Here is a 24085-nt window from a genome sequence, read left to right as displayed (position 1 = left end):
CCCATGTCCGGATGGGACTCTCCTTGGCGTGGAAGGTAAGCTTGGCGACCGGATATGTAGATTCCTTTCCTTTGTAACCGACCTTGTGTAACCCTAGATCCCCCCGGTGTCTATATAAACCGGAGAACTTAGTCCGGAAGAGAGACTCATTACCATAGTCATATAGGCTAGACTTCTAGGGTTTAGCCATTACGATCTCGTGGTAGATCAACTCTTGTAATACTCATGTTCATCAAGATCAATCAACAAGGAAGTAGGGTATTACCTCCATAGAGAGGGCCCGAACCTGGGTAAACATCATGTCCCATGTCTCCTGTTACCATCGACCTCAGACGCACAGTTCGGGACCCCCTACTCGAGATCCGCCGGTTTTGACACCGACATTGGTGCTTTCATTGAGAGTTCCACTGTGCCGTGCCCAAAAGGTTCGATCGCCCCTTCAATCGTCAACGATGACGCTGTCCAAGAAGAAACCTTCCTCTCCGGACAGATCTTCGTGTTCAGCGGCTTCGCACTGCAGGCCAACTCGTTTGGCCACCTGGAGCAGATTGATAGCTATGCTCCTGGCCATCAGGTCAGATTTGGGAGCTTGAATTACGTTGCGGACATCCGTGGAGATTCGATCTTCACCGGATTCGATACCGCGGCGACCGCTCCTGGTCACCTTGACGAACATGACCTAAATCTATCGTCAGACCGCATCCAGGAGATAGCTCCTGTGACTACTCTGGCCTTAGATCCAGAGCACACTATGACCTCCAAGGCTCGGAGGCTCAACCCCACCACGCAGGCCACAGACTCCCCAGCGTTGGAGCCGCACATGGACTTAACCTCACACAATATCTGTGTCACTGGAATTCCGGACTCGTCTCTGGCTATAAGTTCCGAACCATCTGAGCCCGCGGACGCCGAACTTGATCGTTTATCAATCTTGGAATTCAGCGCCGCAGACATCTTCCAACACTCGCCCTTGGGCGATGTGCTAAATTCATTGAGAAATCTCTCCTTGGCGGGGGACTCACAGCCGAACTATGTCCGGTTCGAACTGGAGGCTGATGACGAACGAGAATTTCGCTTCCCACCCACCACCCACTTCATAGCCACTATCGAAGACTTAACCGACGTGCTTGACTATGACTCCGAAGACATCGACGGTATGGACGACGATGCCGGAGCTCAGGAGGCCCAAAACCCGCCGTTCACTAGATGATGGACGGCCACTTCGTCATATGACGTATACATGGTAGATACGCCGAAGAATAATAGTGCGATGACAAGGAAAACCCCACAAAGGAGGACCCTCCTAAAACACAACAAAGCGCTAGCGTCAGCGGCGCCTCTCTAAATCCCGCCGCAGCAGAGACAACAAAACCGGCACAGGAGACGACAACACTCCGGACAGAGGTGCCCGAGGAACAAATTACCGAACAAGACCATTGGGAAAAGGGGCAATTCGGCCCTGACAAACAGGCCATGGAAGAAGACTCAGAGGATGGTAGTTACCATCTGCTCTCCGAGGAGGAGGTGAGCCTCGGCAACGAAGACTTCATCGTGCCTGAGGAACCTCTTGAGCAGGAGCGCTTTAAGCTTCAGCTAATAGCCATTGCGAGGAGCCTGAAAAAGAAGCAGCAGTAGCTTCAAGCTGATCAAGACCTGCTCAATGACAAATTTACCGATGTCCTGGCAGCCGAAGAATACGCCCTTAAACGACCAGCCGAAAGTTACCCGAAGCGCAAATTGCTACCTCAGTTCGATGATGAGGCGCCAGAACCCGCACCAGCATCACACAATGCGGTGGATCGGCCACCGAGCGGCCGGGGTAAAATGGCAACCCGAGCTGAAAAACAGACAGCCACACCCCGCCGTAAAAGCATTGACAAGATAGCTCGGGGCTGTACACACGACCTTCGTCAAGACCCGGACAGTAGATCAGGACATATAAGATCGATCCACGGATCGCGAGGACGTGCCTTGACACGCGACGATAGCTACCTATTCGGACGTGACAAACCTAGTCACGCTCGAGCCGATAACCATATACGGACTCCATCGGAGCTACATCGCGACGCGGCTCGAAATAGAGGCGCCGCACACCCTCTTGGCTTCACTGATGAAGTAATGGACCATGAATTCCCCGAAGGGTTCAAACCCATCAATATTGAATCATACGACGGAACAACCGATCCCGCGGTATCGATCGAGGATTTCATCCTCCACATTCACATGTCCCGCGGAGATGACCTCCATGGTATCAAATACCTCCCACTAAAACTCAAAGGGCCAGCTCGGCACAGGTTAAACAACCTGCCTGAAAATTCCATCGGCAGTTGGGAGGACTTGGAAGAAGCCTTTCTCGACAATTTCCAAGGTACATATGTCCGGCCGCCGGACGCCGATGACTTAAGTCACATAGTTCAATAGCCCGGGGAGTCAGCCAGGAAATTCTGGACTAGGTTCCTAACTAAAAAGAACTAGATCGTCGACTGTCCAGATGCAGAAGCCATAGCGGCCTTTAAACGTAGCATCCGCGACGAATGGCTCGCCCGCCACCTCGGCCAAGAAAAGGCGAAATCAATGGCCACCCTCACAGCCCTCATGACCCGCTTTTGTGCGGGTGAGGACAGCTGGCTGGCTCGTAGCAAAAATACGGCCAGCGAAGCAGGCCCCTCCGAGGCCAAAAATGGCAACAGCAAGCTCCGACGCAGCAGACACAAACGCCGAAGCAATGGCGATGACACCAATGAAACTGCTGTCAATGCCGGATTCAGCGGCTCCAAGTCCGGTCAGCGGAAAAAGCCGTATCAAAGAAACAATCAGGGACCATCTAGTATGGACCGCATACTTGACCGTCCATGCCAAATCCATGGCACCCCGCACGAACCAGCCAATCATACCAACAGAGATTGCTGGGTTTTTAAGCAAGCCGGCAAGCTAAACGCTGAGAATAAAGAAAAGGGATTGCAGAGCAAGGACGATGACGAGGAGCCCTTGTAGCCAACCGCAGGGGGACAGAAGAAGATTCCCCCTCAAGTCAAAACGGTGAGCATGATATATGCCACACACATCCCCAAGAGGGAGAGCAAGCGCGCACTAAGGGACGTCTATGCGATAGAGCTAGTCGCCCCAAAATTCAATCCATGGTCATCGTACCCGATCACTTTTGACCGTTGAGATCATCCGACTAGTATCCGGCACGGCGGATCAGCCGCACTCGTCCTAGACCCAATCATCAACGGATTCCACCTAACGCGAGTCCTCATGGACAGTGGTAGCAGCCTCAATCTGCTCTATCAAGACACAGTGCGCAAAATGGGCATTAATCCATCAAGGATCAAGCCAACGAAGACTACCTTCAAAGGAGTCATACTAGGCATTGAGGCCCGCTGTACGGGCTCAATCACACTAGAAGTCGTCTTTGGATCTCCGGATAACTTCCGAAGCGAGGAGTTAATCTGATATCGTCCCCTTTCGCAGCGGCTATCACGCACTGCTCGGACGAACCGCATTTGCTCGATTCAATGCGGTACCTCACTACGCTTATCTCAAGCTCAAGATGCCCGGACCGCGTGGCGTCATAACAATCAATGGAAATACGGAACGCTCCCTCCATACCGAGGAGCACACTACGGCCTTAGCAGCAGAAATACAGCACGACCTTTTCCAGCAGAACCTTAGTTCAGCGGCCAAGCCCCCAGACACCATTAAAAGAGTCCGGACTATTCCGCAGCAAGACGGCCCGGCTCGTCAAGAGCTTAATTAGCAATTTGGCCTCCGTCCCAGTCCTGATCAAACAGCGGCATTCGTACCGCGCATACACAGCTACGCACTCAAAATCCCATGGGTACTAACGGAGGCATAGCTAGCTCGGGATCCACAGTGCGGCTCGACCGACCCTAGGATTCGCACACCTTCACTTTCCTTTTTTTATTTCGAGTTTTTTTTTCTATTCGAGGTTTCTTTTGACAACCCGTTTGTCGGACACACCAAGGAGGCAAGGAGCTTTGGCGTACAAGGGAATCCCCAGGTGGTCTCTGCTAACGATTGCTATACCTGTTTTTCATACCCGCACGCAGCTCGCTCTTGGTCAGGGCATGTTAAATAGCCATACTTGCTTATAGCATTACTGGTACAAGTACGCCTCGACGTATTGATCACATTACAATGGTAAAAAATGGTAGCATCAGCTTACTACTTAATTTTCCCCTTTTCCTTACCTTTGTATTTATTACTTACTGCACACGTACACTCTGGTACACTTTACTTCACCAGGAGTTTCGCGCCCCGCTGTACGGCAATAAAGTCCGAACACCTTTTTCAGTGCAGTTCGGCACCTTGAACTTATAGCATTATATGCATCGGCTCCGAATCTGTCTTTGGTCAATAGTTGGGTTGCCCGGCTCCTGTGCTTACTACCTTATGTTCCGCTATATCGGCTAGGGTAGTAAATGGAGAACTACTGCGATTGTGTCCCGGTCCTTCCGGATGAGCGCCTCAGTAGAGAAGCCGAAAACTGACTGTCATGATGCAGCGCGAGCCGGTCAGCTGTTCGAGAGGTTTCAAAACCTTAGAGAATTTTTCCTCTTTATGCGAGGAATCGGTTTCTTATCCAATCAGGTGCGTGTAACGCCCCAAGTTCGGCCTTCCGAATACAAGGGGCTTCGCCAAAATTCTCATTGTCAAACTCCTATGGCTAAGTGAGGGCGATAAAGGCCGTATAGTCTGATTGCCTTGTTCGTTGTGCTAAAAACCTCCTTTGTGATGCCCTCGATTCAATTGTACACTAATCATACACGCAAATGTGTACGATCAAGATCAAGGACTCACGGGAAGATATCACAACACAACTCTAGACACAAATTAAAATAATACAAGCTTTATATTACAAGCCAGGGGCCTCGAGGGCTGGAATACATAAGCTCGAATACACAAGAGTCAGCGGAAGCAACAATATCTGAGTACAGACATGAGTTAGACAATTTTGCCTTCAGAAGGCTAGCACAAAAGCAACAACGATCGAAATGGCAAGGCCTCTTGCCTGGGAGCCTCCTAACTACTCCTGGTCGACGGCGGTCTCCACGTAGTAGTAGGCATCGGCGGTGGCATCTGGCTCCTGGGCTCCAACATCTGGTTGCATCAACCGGAAAGAAGAAGAAAGGGGGAAAAGGGGGAGCAAAGCAACCGTGAGTACTCATCCAAAGTACTCGCAAGCAAGGATCTACACTACATATGCAACATTATCAAAGAGGGGCTGTATATGTGGACTGGACTGTAGAAATGCCAGAATAGAGAGAAGGCCTAGTCCTATCGAAGACTAGCATCTTCTGGAAACCACCATCTTGCAGCAACAGTAGGGAGTAGAGTAGCATAAAGTAAAGTAGTAGTATTGTTATTAACCTCGGTCAGAGATCCTTTCCCAAATCCCTGCGAGAAAGCAATCCCAGAGCCATACTATCCATTTCTCATATCCATGTCTCATCTCAAGTATCCAGTTCTAGTTGTATTGATCGGGATACAACTCCAAGTGTCCGTTACCGTAGGACAGGCTATCGATAGATGTTTTCTTCCCTGTAGGGGTGCACCAACTTACCCACCATGCTCGATTAACTCCAGCCGGACACACTTTCTTGGGTCATGCCCGGCGTCGGCCAAACAATACGCCGCAACCCGACCTAGGCTTAATAGAGAGGCCAGCACGCCGGACTAAACCTATGCCCCCAGGGGTCATGGGCCATCGCCCCGGGAACTCCTGCACATTGCGAGGGCGGCCAGTGAGCAGACCTAGCTACCTCCTTCAAAAAGGCAGGTGCTTACGTAATCCAACCCAGCGCGCGCCGCTCAGTCGCTGACGTCCATTAAGCTTCGGCTGATGCATACGACGCAGAACGCCCATACTATGCCCACGTGATGGTTAGTGCTATTAGGCCAGAGGCCCCTCGGATCAAATATCCAAATCGTAGTGGATTAGGAACGCGCGGTAACAAGCAGAGACTCACGAAAGATGTGACCCCGTCGCCCCGTCTCGAGGACTTGCAGCAAGGGCTAGGAATGCCCGGCCACGCCTCGTAATTATCTCGCGGGCACCCTCCAGGTCAACCCGTCTCCACATCACTCGCGGGTACCCCTCAGGGTCGACCCGCCTTTCCAAGTAATAGCTGTAAAGTCCAAGTATCCGTGTGTCCAAACATCAAGGGGAAAACCCGAGGAATCACCCCCGATGAATTCCACTCGATGTAATCATCAAGGTGAACGTAAGAGGATCCACCCTCGAGGTTCACACTTGAGGGGTTGCACGATAGAGTCGTATCGGAAGTGGTTAAGGAGGAAATCACCCTCGATGACCACGACCGAATAGCTACACTACAGGGTTAACATCAGAAGTGCTGATGAGGTCTCACCCTCGGTACTCGATAGTAACCCGGTAGTGTCGAGCAACTAAGGGGAAAGTGATGTGCGGTGCCTGGTCTTCGATCCCGTTGATCAGGTCTTCGGTGATGAAGCAAGGGCAACAAGGACAAGGTGGGGGTCACTGATGGATCACTAACCAACGTATACTAAGCAGTTTAGGATAAGCAGGTAGGTAATAATAAGTAGGTTACAAAAGCAGGCTATGCATCAGAATAGGAGCAAACAATAACAATAGCAAAATCTAATGCAAGCATGAGAGAATGGAATGGGCGATATTGAGATGATCAAAGGGGGGGGCTTGCCTGGAAGCTCCGATGAAAGGGAAGAAGGATCGTCGTCGACGTAGTAGATCACAGGGGCAGCATCGGTCTCGGGGTCTACCGGAGAAAAGAGGTGGAAGAAACAATAAATAGAAAGCAAGCATAGCATCACAAAGCATAACATCGCAATATGCTGTGCCGGGTGTGACCTAACTTATGGCTACACGATAAAGCTGAAGGGGGAATTCAACTGGGAAGGAATTCCCGGTTCCGGACCTGTGTCAGACAGATGACCGAAGGGGGAATGTTCCATGTTTAGATAGTTAGAGGCATCTGACAGGTAAACGGACCGCTTATCCGGATTCGTTGGATTTTTCTGAGCAACTTTCATGTAGAAAACATTTTCATCGGAGTTACGGTTTAATTACTATGAATTTCTAAAGGTTTAAACATTTTCTGCAATTAAATAAATTATCAGAAAAGAAATACTACGTCAGCATGACATCACTATGACATCAGCAGTCAACAGGACGGCTGACCAGGTCAAACTGACCAGTGGGGCCATAGTGACCCACATGTCATGGACAGGGGGTTTAATTAGCTGAGTTTGTTTAATCTAATTAATCTAATTAGTGGGTGGGGCCTCCAGGTCAGTGGATAATTAGTGCTCTAAATAATTAATTTAATTAATTAACATATTTAGTTATTTATGAAAAACATTTTAACAGGTGGGACCCACATGTCATAGACAAGGGCCAGCCCAGTCATCATAGTTGACTTAGTCAACTGGTCAACAAGGGGCCCCAGGCCCACTGGTCAGAGACACAGCGGGGTGGCCCCAGGTGGCCACGTCAGAGTTGCTTCGGCGAGCTCCAACGTGGGGCAAGGTGCGGGTGAGCTTCGGGATTCTGCCATGGTGGCCCAAAACGGGTGTGGCTACTCCCGTTTGAAAGCTAGCGACATCGCGCGTCGAACTGCGATGGTCTCGCGGCCAGGGAGGCCCTACGGCGACGGCGGCGAGCTCGAAACTTCGCCGGAGTTTGGCCACGATCGGGAACGGCGCTACAGGGGACAACGAGGTAGACAAGCGGCACGGGCGGCCTCGGCGAGCTGCACTGAGCACGTTCCCGTGCTCGGGCGAGCATGGCAACGACCGTAACAACGGCGACGAGCTGCACGGCAGCGCCTGGTTCGTGCGGAGATGGCAACGATGGCTACGGTGGTGGAAACGTATGGGAGAGGGAGGGGAAAGATGCGGTGGCTCACCAGGAGCCGTAAGGAGGTGGCAGTGTGCTCGGGGAGGCGCGAGGTGGCCGAATTCGACGCCGGGGTTCATCGGAGCAGAGGAGGAAGAAGAGGTCGCGGCGGTGCTGCGGGGCCATCCCGGTCCGCGTGGCTCTACGGGGAGGATGAGGAGTTCGAGGCAGAACCTGGGGACATGTCGGCGAGGCGAAGGCCGGCCGGTGGCCGCGGTGGAGTGCGGTGAGCGGTGACGGAGAGGCACGGCCGAGGCGGATCTCGAGGGGAGAGAGTGCAGGCAAGAGAGAGAGAACGAGGAGGGCAGGTGAGTCGGGGAGTGGGAGAGGGGATCGAGGGGGCGCTGGCTGCCTTATCCCCTCGGCGGAGCCGATGAGGGGGTCCGGTGGAGATGCGCGCGCGGTCGCTCGCACAGTGGGGAGGGGGAAGACGACGGGGGGGGGGGGGGGGGGGCGAGTGGGCCGGCCTAGCTGGGCCAGTTGGCTTGGGTGGGCCGAAGCCCAGGGGAGGCCAGGGGCTCTAGCCCTTTTTCTCTCCTTTTGTTCTTGTTTTAACTTTTGCTTTTTCTTTTAACAACTTTCTGTTATAGTTATTTTAGGCCATTTAGGCACATTGCAAAAATGTTGGTTCACCACCAATATTACCAGTAGAATACTTTCCACATGATGAACATTTTAGTTATCATGTTTGAGCATTTATGAATTTCACACATAATTTGAAACTGAATTCAACTAGAATTTGAAAAAGACAAGAACAATGATGAACAAACACTTGTTTAGCAAAAGGATTAACTTAACCCCATGGATTACTGTAGCATCATTACACTGGGGTGTTACATCCTTTAAGGACCAGAATATGGAGTAAAGAGTGTTCAGATTTATCCCGAACACCCCCGTACTATCTACGTGGGGGTAGAAGCCGACGACTGGCCAACCCTCAGATTTCATAAACGGCCACATAGGAGGTAAAAATTTAAAATCATAAGCATTATATTACATAACATCATTGTTCCATATTACAGGACAGGATAATACGAATATTTTCATGGGAATATAACATCCTTCGTACATTGCTCCGCCACAAGGCGGGATCCCTCCAGGACACCATCAAAATATAACTCGGGTCGGCGATGCTCCTTGCCCTCAGGCGGCCCCTCGGTCATTAGCTTCTTGGCATCCATCTTCGCCCAGTGCGTCTTGACGCGGGCAAAGGCCATCCGAGCACCTTCGATACAGACCGACCGCTTTATAACCTCAAGCCGTGGGCAGACATCAACAAGCCACTTCACAAGTCCGAAGTAGCTGCTGGGTATTGGCGCAGCAGGCCATAGTCAGACTATCAGCTCCTTCATGGCTAGCTCGGCCGTCTTGTGCAGCTCGACCAGCTGTTTCAGCTGGTCGCTGAAGGACAACGAATGTTCTGGTCCAAGACATTGAGACCAGAATAGCTTCTCCGTAGAACTCCTTTCTTCGGCTCGATAGAACTCAGCAGCATCTGATACACTGCGCGGCAAATCCATAAACGCCCCTGGAGAGCTCCAAATTCAGGTAAGTAAAAGGAACGCTTCCTTCACAGACTTGCTTTGCAAAATAAAAGCCTTACCCGCCGCGATCTTCTTGGCCGCTTCGATTTCCTGAAGGGCGCTCTGGGCCTCGGCTCGAGCCTCTTGTGCGCTCTGGCAGGCGTTCGCAAGTTCGGACGCTTGCGTCTTAGAATCACGCTCCAAGGACTCGTACTTCTTGACGGCGTCCTGGAGCTCTTGCTGGACCTCCCTGACCCAGGCCTCGTGGTTCTCACGCGCGGTGCGCTCCTTGGCCGCTTTTTCCTCGACCTCGGCTAACGCCTTCTTGAGGGCCGCCACCTCGGTCGTGGCCCCTAATAAAGTTCTTGACACTTTAGTCAGCATGAAACATTCATCCTTCCTAAATATACACGCAAGCTACTGCATACCTTGGCTGTCCTCCAGCTGCTTCTTCATGAGGCCGACCTCTTTTTCGGCCCGCTCTAGGCTCTGCTTCAGGCCGGAGACCTCCGCAGTATGAGCGGCAGCAGCCAGTAGCGACGCCTGCTCATTCACATAGACATCTTATGTTAGACTCCTGCGAAAATTATTTTGATCCTCTGCTCGGCTTTTTCATTCCAAAACACCGAACAGAGCATCAGGGGCTACTGTCTACACTGTGATATTTTTTCTACAATTACATTACTTACCTCAAAGCCTGTTAAAAGGCTAGCGCAGGCTTCGGTCAGTCCACTTTTGGCGGTCTGAACCTTCTCGATCACTGTACCCATAAGGACACGGTGTTCATCCACAATGGAAACGCCTCGCAGCGCTTCCAGCAGATTATCCGGTGCCTCTGGTTGGACAGAGGTCACTGGTGGAATAGGCACACCTCCTCCTTTCGGGGAAGGTTGTTCGCTGGACTCCGGAGCCGTGTAGGTCTTCGGAATGCTATTCGGCTGAGGGCCGAATGGAACTTGGCCCCCACCACCAGTCCCCATGGGGGCTTTTTCCCCCATGTGTCCGACGGCCGAGGAGTCATCCTGGGGCGCCACCCTGACGATCTCCAGAACCTCCCCCCGGTTTGGGAGAGTCCTTTGGGACACCACCTCATCATCACCCTTGGGCGAGGCAGAGTGAGCGGGCGGCGGAGACATGCTAGCCATCTCCTTTGAGCCTAGCGAACCCTTTGTTGAGGATAGCGGGGAGCCATCGCGGGCCGGACTGGAATGACATAATTTGAACATATTAATATTATAAAGTGGAAAGGCCAGGTATTTGGATGTGCATAAGGTTTTTGGTACTTACGAGACGGCCCGAGGCTTGGTCCGGGGCATTCGCTCCGGACTTCTATCAACATCCCATGTCGAGTTATCCGCAAGGGAGCCCTTCCCCCTCTTGGGCGCCTTCGCCTCCAGATTCGTGGAGGCCCCCCTTTTCTTCCTTCCCCCTCTGGGGGTGGGGGAGTCGCTTTCTTCCTCGTCGCCATCTTCGGCGGCCAAATAGTCTGTCTCGTCTTCGGACCACATGTCTGAAGCACCCTTTCGGCGAAGGCCACTCCTGGTCCCTTTGGCCGTTTTCTTGGCCTTCTTCTCTGGCACATCGTAAGGTGCCGGAAACAGCATCTTCGTCAGGAGTGGGGTTTTTCGTCTTCAGGTAGCGGAGCTAGACAATTAATCCGCCCCACTATGACGATCCAGGCCTAAAAAACAAATTGATAGGGAGGCTTAGACTCCTTCCCCAAAATATGTCCGTAAAGGCTGTACCTTGAAAAAATGGAAGAACTTACCGAATTAGCCAGGTGCTTTAAGCTAAACCCACGATCCTCGGTCATGGGCGGTGGTGTCTCGCCGGCTTTGAAGAGCACTTTCCAGATGTCTTCGTGCATCGTGCCGAAGAGCTCTAGCAGCATCTGGTGCTTGGCCGGATCGAACTCCCACAAACAGCAGGTCCGACATTAGCACGGAAGGATCCGACGAGTGAGCATAACTTGGATCACATTGACAAGTTTGATCTTCTTGGTTATCATGTCCTGGACGCACGTCTGGAGCCAAGTTAGCTCGTTCGAAGACCCCCAGGTCAGGCCCTTCTCTTGCCAGGAGGTGAGCCGCATTGGAACTCCGGATCGGAATTCGGGGGCCGCCGCCCAGTTGGTATCGCGTGGCTCGGTGATGTAGAACCACCCCGATTACCACCCCTTCACCGTCTCCACAAAGGAGCCTTCAAGCCAGGTGACATTGGGCATCTTGCCCACCATGGCACCTCCGCCCTCTGCTTGTTGTCCACTCACCACCTTCGGCTTCATGTTAAAGGTCTTCAGCCATAGGCCAAAGTGAGGCGGGATGCGAAGAAAGGCCTCGCACACGACTATAAATGATGAGATGTTGAGGATGAAGTTGGGGGCTAGATCATGGAAGTCCAGCCCGTAGTAAAACATCAGTCCGCTGACAAATGGGTGGAGAGGGAATCCCAACCCGCAGACAAAATGCGCAAGGAACACCACCCTCTCTTGTGGTTCGGGGGTAGGAACGATCTGTCCCTTGGCCGGGAGGCAGTGAACGATCTCCTTGGCCAGGTATCTGGCCTCTCGGAGCTCCTTGATATCTTTCTTCTTAACGGAGGAAGCCATCCACTTGCCTCCAGCTCTGGATCCGGACATGTTGGGAGTGCTTTCTAGGGCAAGGAAGGCTAGAGCTTGGGCGCTGGAGCTCAAGAATGAATGAGCAGTGAAAGGAGAAGGCGTAGGTAGATGAGGACGAATCCTTATCCCCTTATAAAGGCCGCGAATGGCAAACGCCCTCCCACTCGCCCTAAAACTCGCCTATTCCCAAGGGCTGTGTAAACGGCACGGTTGGGTTACCCAACCCGTATTGATGAGAATCCCGCAATAAGGGGACACGATCTCTGCTTTGACAAGACGTGCCAATGGCAACCGCGTCTCGAAACATGAAGCGGCAGACGGAAACGGTTCGAAATTATGACCGGACAGACGTGATGTCATGTTACAAAAAAGTTGTCAGCAGATTGGATTCGTGAAATATTATATTCTCTCTACGGTTGTGTGGGGTGTGTGTGCTACAGATCCGGACACATCGATACGTCCGAAGACTATTTCGGGTATAGTTCGGAAGGAGGAACCGGCCTTGCAATGTCGAAGACAGATCTACGTGCCGGATACGTCGTCATTGAAGCCAGGTTCAGGGGCTACTGAGGGAGTCCTGGACTAAGGGGTCCTCGGGCGTCCGGCCTGTTAGCCATGGGCCGGACTGATGGGCTGTGAAGATATGAAGACCGAATACTGCACCCGTGTCCGGATGGGACTCTCCTTGGCGTGGAAGGAAAGCTTGGCGATCGGATATGTAGATTCCTTTGCTTTGTAACCGACCTTGTGTAACCCTAGATCCCCCCGGTGTCTATATAAACCGAAGGACTTAGTCCGGAAGAGAGACTCATTACCATAGTCATACAGGCTAGACTTCTAGGGTTTAGCCATTACGATCTCGTGGTAGATCAACTCTTGTAATACTCATATTCATCAAGATCAATCAAGCAGGAAGTAGGGTATTACCTCCATAGAGAGGGCCCGAACCTGGGTAAACATCGTGTCCCCTGTCTCCTGTTACCATCGACCTCAGACGCACAGTTCGGGACCCCCTACCCAAGATCCGCCGGTTTTGACACCGACAGAAGGCAAGACAAAAGATACCTTAAAATCTAGAATTGATTTGTCACACCTAGGTATCAGAAAGGATTTGCAAGTGGAAGATGAAGGTAAACCACGGGATATGGCACCAGCTATGTACGTCTCGGACAAGGTAAAAAGAAAAGAATTCTGCAACGTCCTGTCACGTGTGAGATTCCCACATGGATTTGCTTCCAACCCTGAAAGGAGAGTCAGTGCAGATGGAAACAAGGTACAATGTTGAAAACTCATGACAGCCACGTCCTACTTCAAAGGGTGTTACCTATTATCCTTAGAGGATTGGGCCGCCCTGACTTATACAGAGCAGTTGCAGAGTTGGGATAATTCATCAGGGAACTCTGCAGTAGAAATATCAGGATAGATGCTTTGGAGTGTCTTAGAGACAAGATACCAACTATCCTATGCAACCTTGAGAAGATATATCCTCCAGCCTTCTTTGATGTGATGGTGCATTTGGCTGTTCATCTACCTGATGAGGCACTGCTTAGAGGTCCAGTACAGTATGGCTGGATGTACCCTATTGAAAGGGGGGCTAGGCACTTTCAAGGGCGATGTTAGGAACAGAGCCAGACCCGGGGATTCCATTGCAGAGGCCGACATTGCTATAGAAGTGTTAACATTCTGCTCAAAATACATTGAAACACTTAATGATTCTGCACAAAAAACATTCAACCCTTTTCTGACTTCATTTGCAATTTTTCATGCACTTAATGATTTTTTTGAGCTAAATGACCCTAAAATTCAAAAGCACTACAAATGAACTCTGAAAAGGTTGGAACTTGGCATGGTATCAAAATTTCACCCACATAGCAGGTGCTAAGAAGTTGAGAGGGTTACAGCAAAAACTGGATGTACTTCATGTAGAAACTTGACAATCTCCTTCAAAGTATCAGGGTTTCGGACGAAAAATCATGTATTATAAAGGGATTTCATTTTTTATTTTATTTTAACTCCAGACTTTTTGTGCGTTCAATATGCACCATTCAAAGCCACATTATCAATTTTCAACCCATTTCTGACTTCATTCGCTATTTGTCATGCATTTAATGATTTTTTGAGCTAAATGACCCGGAAAGAGAAAAGCACTACAAATGAGCTCTGAAAAGATTGAAACTTGGCATGGTAGTTCACCCACATAGCATGTGCTAAGAAGTTGAGAGGGTTAAGGCAAAAACTGGATGCACTTCGTGTACAAACTGGACAATCTCTTTCAAAGTATCACGGTTTCAGACGAAAACTCATCTATTACAAAGGGATTTCATTTTTTAACTTATTTTAACTCCATACCTTTTGTGCGTTCAATATGCACCATTCAAAGCACATCATCAATTTTCAACCCTTTTTTTGACTTCATTTGCTATTTTCATGTATTTAATGATTTTTTGGGCTAAATGACCCTGAAATTGAAAAACACTACAAATGAACTCTGAAATGGTTGAAAGTTGGCATGGTATCATAATTTCACCCACGTAGCATGTGCTAAAAAGTTAAGAGGGTTACGGAAAAAACTGGATGCACTTTATGTACAAACTGGACAGTCTCTTTCAAAGTATCACAGTTTCGGACAAAAACTCATCTATTACAAAGAGATTTAATTTTTTAACTTATTTTAACTCCAGACATGTTGTGAGTTCAATATGCACCATTCAAAACCACATCATTAATTTTCAACCCTTTTCTGTCTTCGTTTGCTATTTGTCATGCATTTAATGATTTTTCGAGCTAAATGACCTTGAAATAGAAAAGCACTACAAGTGAGCTCTGAAAAGGTTGAAACTTGGCATGGTGTCATAATTTCTCCCACATAGCATGTGCTAAAAAGTTGAGAGGGTTAAGCAAAAACTGGATGCACATCGTGTACAAACTAGACAATCTCTTTGAAGGTATCAAAGTTTCGGATGAAAATTCATCAACTACAAAGGGATTTCATTTTTTACTTATTTTAACTCTACACTTTTTGTGCATTCAATATGGACCATTCAAAGCCACATCATTAATTTTCAACCATTTTCTTACTTCATTTGCTATTTTTCATGCATTTAATGATTTTTTTGAGCTAAACGACCCATAAATTGGAAAGCACAACAATGAATTCTGAAAAGGTTGAAACTTGGCATGGTATCATAATTTAACCCACATAGCATGTGCTAAGAAGTTGAGAGGGTTACTGCAAAAACTGAATGGACTTCATGTACAAACTGGACAATCTATTTCAAAGTATCAGGGTTTTAGACAAAAAAATCATCTATTACAAAAGGATTTCATTTTTTAACTTATTTTAACTCCAGACTTTTTGTGCGTTCAGTATGCACCACTCGAAGCCACATCATCAATTTTCAACCCTTTCCAGACTTCATTTGCTATTCTTCATGCATTTAATGATTTTTTGAGCTAAATGACCCTGAATGGGAAAATCACTACAAATGAACCCTGAAAAGTTTGAAACATGGCATGGTATCATAATTTCACCCGAATAGCATGTGCTAAAATGTTGAGAGGGTTACGGAAAAAACTGGATTCACTTCGTGTACAAACTTGGCAATCTCTTTCGAAGTATCGGGGTTTCAAACGAAAACTCATCTATTAAAAAGGGATTTCATTTTTTTAAAACTTATTTTAACTCTGGACTTTTTGTGCGTTCAATATGCACCATTCAAAGCCACATCATCAATTTTCAACCCTTTCCAAACTTCATTTGCTATTTTTCATGCATTTAATGATCTATAGCTCGTTGAGCACCAGTATATAGCTCGTTGAGCACCAGTATATAGCTCGTTGAGCACCAGTATGCGCATATTTGAGCCCAACTTAGCGCTCCGAGAACCTGTATTAGTAAAAGGTATGGATAAACCAGCAGACATTCCTAATATGATTCATATAGTATAAGGGGATATGTTCTTACCAAAGATGGCTGATGACATAATATTGATCTGCTGCGTTAAACCGGATAGCTCACCAGTCACCGGTTTAAGCGCGGTTTTAGCTTCTTCTGCTCTCTTCAATAGAGTTGCCTTGTCAGTTTCCCAGCCACTCTTCTCTGAGTTGAAGTTCTGTTTTAACTGCTCAATAGTCTCCAAAGCAGATTTTAGTTCTGACTTGGCCTTGGATGTTTCTGATTGCTGAGTTTTGATGTTGGCTTTAAGATCATTAAGCTGTGAGTCTTTTTCAGCCAATTCAGCCTGTGACATCAGCACACATAAACAAAGGTTATGATCATGATTACTCTTTAAAAGTCCCAAGCACAATACAAGTATTATTCTTGACACTTGGGGGCTAATGCATATTGCTCCTTTCTAAGACCAAATTTTGAAAGTCCCAAGCACAATACAAGTATTATCCTTGGCACTTGGGGGCTAATGCATATTGCTTTGTACTCAGCCGAATTTATAACTCGGACAAGTGATGTCAGCCGGCCTATCAAGTCAAGAAGTTTGGGTTGTTACTTTTCAGCAAGCGATAAGTATTGACTTAACATAATGGTTAAGCCGACCCTTGGGGGCTACATATACAATGTTTATCTCTACTATTCAAAAGTCCCGGCTTAACATAGTTGTTTAGCCGACCCTTGGGGGCTACAGATGCAGAGTTGAAGTATTATTATCATAAGTCTAGCTACTGAACTTTATCTATACAACTATTGAAGTTTACTGCACATTCTATTCCGTCACATCCATTAAACTTGGCGGCTAAGGGAAATATACGTATGAGAAAGGGATTGCAATATTTACCTCATATCGTTCTTTCATCAAGTTCACTAAGCCGGCTTCAAAATCACGGCTAGTATATAGACGATTCAGATAGCGAGAATGGAGGTCTTGAGCACTGAAATGAGTATAACTCTCCAGGCTTACTGTCCATTTGCCTTTATCATCAGCAGAAATTTCCTCTTTGGCATTGTGCCTGGATAAGATAGTAGGACGACCCGGGGTTGTGATACCATGACTAGTAATGGTGACATCATCGTCCTTTCCTTCTACCGGCTTAACAGGACTGGTTGCTCTGATAGGGCTTTGCGGATTGGTGTCACACGGGTTAGTATTCATCGGATCAATGTCAACATTATAGTCTTCTGGTGGCGGGTCATCAACAATATCGTCAGCAGCTGGGTGAGAAAGCTCTGGTTGTTGCTTTTCCGTCTCAGACGGATTTGGTTCATTAACCGGCTTTTTAGTTTGGCTTTCTTGCTGGGCTTAGCTTGGGCCCTGAAAAATATTATGTACAAGAAGGTCAAGGTGATGATCAATTATGAAAGTTAAGGTAATTAGAAATGAGCTTACCCAGGAATAGTCTTGAAGGCTGGAATTTGTGTTCCGGTTGACTCGCCAGAGGAGTAATGAGAAGTCCCCTGATAGTTTGAATCAGACGGGTTAAGATGTTGTCGAAAATAACCCGCCTTGGGGTAAAGTATGTCAGAAATATGAAAGACCTCGGGATGGCGTTTGCGAGTCGGGGCGTCTGGTAAGCCGGAAGAAGTAATCACGTGGCCGCTATGCCGGGTCGTGTGGCGAGCTTCATTTTGTTGTTTCTTCAAAAGAAAGTTTGGATCCAAGTGAGCTAGAGGGTGAGAAAAGCTTACTTTCCGGCTTGCTTGTCGAGTTTTTGGAGTTGGCAGAGTTTCTGAGCCGGAGGGAAGAATAATTACCTCTGCATCACCCGCACGGCTAGCCTCCGCGTCGTCCTGATAACAATCATTGTCAATGAGATGCATGAAAACGGAGCCAAGTGAATCAAGTTCTACCTCTGACTCATGGTCATCATCGTCATCGTCAATGTTTAACTCGGCAGACTCAGCGGTCTTCTTTTTGGTGGGCTTCTTGTTGGCTTCGTGTTTGACACGAGGCGTTTTGGTCGGCTTATCCTGCGGTTTCCTCTTACAAAACGGGTCATCAGCCTGTTAAGATTGGAAAGGTCATAAGAGAATACTAAGAATGAGGATTAAGTAGGAATTGAGCAAGCCTTACGGCTGGTGGCTTATTGGCAGTGTAGAAAGGACTAAGTCCAGTTTTGCCGCACTCTTTTACAGGCTCATTCAACAGTTTTTTGGTGGCTTTAATAACTTCTGCTTCAGTTAACTGAATATCACAGTGGCGCTGAAGATCTTTAACATCACCAGTATATTCGCACATTAAACTGGGTCGGCTGCTTAATTGCAGGATGCCCCAAGTCCGCCAACACCGGAAGAAATTGACGCCAGTGAGGCCGTTAGCCATAAAGGCTCTGAGCTTTGAAAATGCAGGTGCATATTTGGCCCGTTCCTTTGAATCAAGCCGTTGGGGAAGCGGATGGTTGTTGTTAAGCCGGTGCTTGCGATAACCCGGCAAAGGATTCTCACCAGTTGGAGAGGTATCTTTAACGTAGAACCAAGTCTGATTCCAATCCTTGGGGTGGCTATGCAGCTTGGCGTGAGGAAAACTGGCATCTTTCCTTTTCTGAATAATGACTCCACCAAGTTCTTGGCATGGCACATCAACAAATTCAGTCTGGCGGTTTAAGTAGTAAAATTCCCTGAAAAGATCAACCGTGGGCTCTTCTTGAAGGTAGGCTTCACAGGATACTTGAAAGTTGCAAATATTAGACACGGAGTTGGGTCCGATGTCTTGAGGATGCAGTTGGAGGAAATGAAGGACATCACGAAAAATTTGTGAGCCGGGAGGGATGAACCCCCCACCCAAGTGATTAGTGAAAATAATTACTTCTCCATCCTTGGGTTGAGGAAGGACTTCATCAACAGGAGCTCTCCAATGGATATCCTCCTTTTTGGCTAAGCCGCCAGTGGCGACATGATTGTTCAAATATGCCTCAGTAATCCGGGATTTGACCCAATTGTAGGAAGTATATGTCTTAGCCATTTCTGGAAAAAGATTACGCCGGTTTAAGATCACATGGTTAAGCCGGTTTATGATTCAAGGACAAACAATAATAAAGCACAATTAGATATTAAGCTGGAGCATGATATTACAAGATTACTGAAAAGATATTGGCAGCTTAAAAGGGGTCTAATGATACCCGGCGGGTTATTATTTTTAAATTAAGCCGTCCATACCACTGTTGAAGGAACAGACCTACGGATGAAAATTGCTAAGTGATGAAAAACAGGTTTCACAGATCGCTGTTACAATTTTGGATCTAATGCGCAATAGGAAATAAAAATATATTCAGACCTAAATATGGGAGCTTGAGCAGTTCACAAGATCCAGATTGAATCTTCTATGCAAAGGGAGATGTTCTGATGATGAAAAAGGAACTATGGCTATTGCCGCACAAGAAAGGTATCAAGTTTGAGTTGAATATCCGTGCTATAGCGAAGAACAGTGAAGAATGGCGATGAGCTTCCATGGACTCATGTAAACCCTAATGAGATCTACGGAGGGGGAAGAGGAAGAACTTACTAAGGCTATTGAGCGGCGGAGGCGCGCGAGTGGAATCTGGTCCGAACAGGTTGATGCAGCGGCCGTTGACGTAGCAGAGGCGAGGGTCGACGGCGGCGGCGGAGCACGAGTGCTAGGGCGTCGCGAGGAAGTAGACAAGACGAAGAGGCCGAGGGGGAAAGTGAAAGAGACCCCCGGCCCTATTTATAAGGCGAATGGATAAGTGGCAAGCGCGGGAATCGAGGATGTCAAAAAACGGATCTGAAACAGTGTAGACGCCTCGATTTTCGGAGATTCATTAAAAATAAGGAGATACATTAAAGATTTTGGCTCTGTGTAAAATTTATGGCAGGTGACGTCATGGTGAGTTATCATGATCCCAGAGGATGACGTCATGGTGAGTTACAAGTTGCGTGAAGATAATGAAGGAGGGATTTTTCTAAGTGTTGAAGATTGATGTGCATAGGTTCAAATCAACCTGGGGCCTAATGTTGGGGATATAGTTATTGAGTTAACCCGCCCAAGATGGGCCGGGTTATATTCATGGCGACTCATAAAGACAAAGCCCAGGAAGGAATTGAAGATGGCGGTTCATGAGGATAACTTATGAAGGGCCCAAGGCCCAAAGGCGGCTTAAGGCCCGTAGGTATAATTCGCCATATGTATATAACTTGTATGATAAGGCAATTGTAGTTAAGTCACCGGACCGGACACGTTTATGAGCCGGCCAGGACTCTGTAAGCCACCGGGCGTCAACCTGAGTATATAAAGGGACGACCCGGCGGCGAGTTAAGGGAAAGAAAGAAGAGATCGAAAGCTAGGTCAAGCATATTCGCTCCCTGGTAATCGAAACATAAGTAATACCACCTCAACTGCATTAGGCCTTTACCTTCACCGCAAGGGGCCGAACCAGTATAAACTCCCTATGTCCTTTGTCCCATTTTAACCCCTTTAAGCTAATCTCGTTGTGATGGATCCATGACTAAGTCCTCACACTAGGACATCTGCCGTGACGATCCCACGACAGTTACGGCAAAAACTGGATGCACTTCGCGTACAAAGTGAACAATCTCTTTCAAATTATTAGGGTTACGGATGAAAACTAATCTATTACAAAGGGATTTCATTTCTTAACTTTTTTAACACCAGACTTTTTGTGCGTTCAATATGCACCACTCGAAGCCACATCATCAATTTTCAACCCTTTCCAGACTTCATTTGCTATTTTTCATGCATTTAATGATTTTTTGAGCTAAATGACCCTGAAATTGAAAAGCACTACAAATGAACTCTGAAAAGGTTGAAACTTGGTATGTTATCATAATTTCACCTACATAGCATGTGCTAAAAAGTTGAGAGGGTTACGGCAAAAACTAGATGCACTTCGTGTACAAACTTGACAATCTCTTTCAAAGTATCATGGTTTGGGACGAAAACTAATCTATTACAAAGGGATTTCATTTTTAACTTATTTTAGCTACTTACTTTTTGTCCGTTCAATATGCACCATTCAAAGCCACAAGAATTTTCAACCCTCTTCTGACTTCATTTACTATTTTCATGCATTGAATGATTTTTTGAGCTAAATGACCCTGAAATTGAAAAGCACTACAAATAACTCTGAAAAGGTTGAAACATGGCATGGTATCATAATTTCACCCTCGTAGCATGTGCTAAAATGCTGAGAGGGTTACAGCCAAAACTAGAAGCATTTAGTGTACAAAATGGACAATCTCTTTCAAAGTATCAGTGTTTCGCACGGAAACTTGTCTATTACAAAGGGATTTCAGTTTTTTTAACTCATTTTAACTCCAGACTTTTGTGCATTTAATATGCACCATTCAAAACCACATCATCAATTTTCAAACCTTTCCTAACTTCATTTGCTATTTTTCATGAATCTAACGATTTTTTTAGCTAAATGACTCTGAAATTGAAAAGCACTAGAAATGAACTCTGAAAAGGTTGAAACTTGGCATGGTATCATAATTTCACCCACATAGCATGTGCTAAAAAGTTGAGAGGGTTACGGAAAAAACTATATTCACTTTGTGTAAAACTGGACTTTCTCTAATGTGACGGCGGCCCGATCTTTCGATGAGAGTGGGGATAATTATCAATTTGGTGGATTTTGACCTTGACGATCCGGCTATACCGTACCCAACGATATGCCTCGACGCTAAAGCAATTTGCGATGGTTATTGACCTTGCCGTAGGCACGGTCAACCTGAACAACAAGGTTCGAGTTCCTGCAAGCAACCAAAGAACCGGCAAGAACAAAGATGAATTACAACTGAAATTGCGGATAATAAACTGATCACACGAACTAGATGAAAAGTTGGGGTTCCTCTATGGATCTGACAAGGCGGTAGTCCTACACGTCTCGTAGATGCGAATTGTAGTGATGACTAGACAATACAATAAAACCCGATTCTAAAGTCTAGAGAATACTGCTATATATTTAGGGTACAGAACGGGGCGCCGCCTCGATGTGCCTTGTCTCGTACGAAAGAACTTTCTAGTAGTTCGCCAAGCCCACGTCCTTATCACGGATGTGCTCGTGGTGAACCAGACCCATGTATGCATGCACGCATGCATTGCATGGCACATCATCACGCATGTGGCCGGGGGCCCATTTATTTAATTTAATAATTGGCATGCACGGTTGCTCTAATCTGGATGTACCCATATTACGTATGTGTGTATGTAGATATTACATGCATACGGAGGCAGCATCCAGTTGCATTCTTATTCAAAAATATTTTTGATTCATACTCGTATCTTGACACGCCGCTTGTACAAATACTTCATAATTCTTTCAAATATACATTCTTGCATTATTTTTGGTCGAATTTGAGGCGGCCATGTCCACATCAATCTCTTTAAAAGTATCTAGGTTTCGGACAAAAACTCATCTATAACAAAGGATTTCATTTTTTTAACTTATTTTAACTCCAGACTTTTTGTGCGTTCAATATGCACCATTCAAAGCCACATCATCATATTTCAACCCTTTTCTGAATTCATTTCCTTTCTTCATGGACCTAATGATTGTTTTGAGCTAAATGACCCAGAAATTGAAAAGGACTACAAATGATCTCTGAAAAGGTTGAAACTTGTCATGGTATCATAATTACACCCACAGCATGTGCTAAATAGTTGAAAGGGTTAGGGAAAAAACTAGATGCACTTCATGTACAAACTAGACAATCCCTTTGAAAGTATCACGATTTCGGACGAAAACTCATCGATTACAAAGGAATTTCATTTTTTAATTTATTTTAACTCCAAACTTTATGTGCATTCAATATGCACCATTCAAAGCCACATCATGAATTTTCAACCCTTTCCTGATTTCATTTGCTATTTTTCTTGCATTTAATGATGTTTTGAGCTAAATCACCCTGAAATTGAAAAGCACTACAAATGAGTTCTAAGAAGGATGAAACTTGGCATGGTATCATAATTTCACCGACATATCATGTGCTAAAATTTTGAGAGGGTTACGGCAAAAACTGGATGCACTTAATGTACATACTGGACAATCTCTTTCAAACTATCATGGTTTCGGACGAAAACTCATCTATTACAAAGGGATTTCATTTTTTAAATTATTTTAACACCAGACTTTTTGTGTGTTCAATATGCACCATTCAGAGCCACATCATCAATTTTCAACCCTTTTCTGACTTCATTTGCTATTTTTCATGCATTTAATGATTTTTTGAGCCAAATGACCCTGAAATTGAAAAGCCCTACAAATGAGCTCTGAAATGGTTGAAACTTGGCATGGTATCATAATTTCACCCACATAGCATGTGCTGAAAGGGTTACGGCAAAAACTGGATGCACTTCGTGTACAACCATGACAATCTCTTTCAAAGCATAAGGGTTTCCGACGAAAACTCATCTAGTACAAAGGGATTTCATTTTTTAACTTATTTTAAATCTAGAATTCTTGTGCGTTCAATCTGCACCATTCAAAGCCACATCATGAATTTTCAACCCTTTTCTGACTTCATTTGGTATTTTTCATGCATTTAATGATTTTTTGAGCTAAATGATCCTGAAATTGAAAAGGACTACAAATGAACTCTGAAATGGTTGAAACTTTGCATGTTATCATAATTTCACCCGCATAGAATGTGCTAAAAACTTGAGAGAGTTAAGGCAAAAACTGGATGCACTTCGTGTATAAACTGGACAATCTCTTTCAAAGTATCAAGGTTTCGGACAAAAACTCATCTAGTACAAAGGGATTTCATTTTTAACTTATTTTAACTGCAGACTTCTCATGCATTCAATATGCACCATTCAAAGCCACATCATCAATTTTAAACCATTTTCTGACTTCATTTGTTAAATTTCATGCATTTAATGAATTTTTTGAGCTAAATGACCCTGAAATGGAAAAGCACTAGAAATGAACTCGAAAAAGGTTGAAACCCTGCATGGTATCATAATTTCACCCATGTAGCATGTGCTAGAACATTTGAGAGGGTTACAGCCAAAACTAGATGCATTTAGTGTACAAAATGGACAATCTCTTTCAAAGTATCAGTTTTTCGCACGAAAACTCATCTATTACAAA

The sequence above is a fragment of the Aegilops tauschii genome, chromosome 4 (genome assembly GCF_002575655.3).
Source record: "Aegilops tauschii subsp. strangulata cultivar AL8/78 chromosome 4, Aet v6.0, whole genome shotgun sequence".
In the NCBI taxonomy this organism is placed as follows: Eukaryota; Viridiplantae; Streptophyta; class Magnoliopsida; order Poales; family Poaceae; genus Aegilops; species Aegilops tauschii.
Note: the sequence above shows the minus strand (reverse complement) of the source record.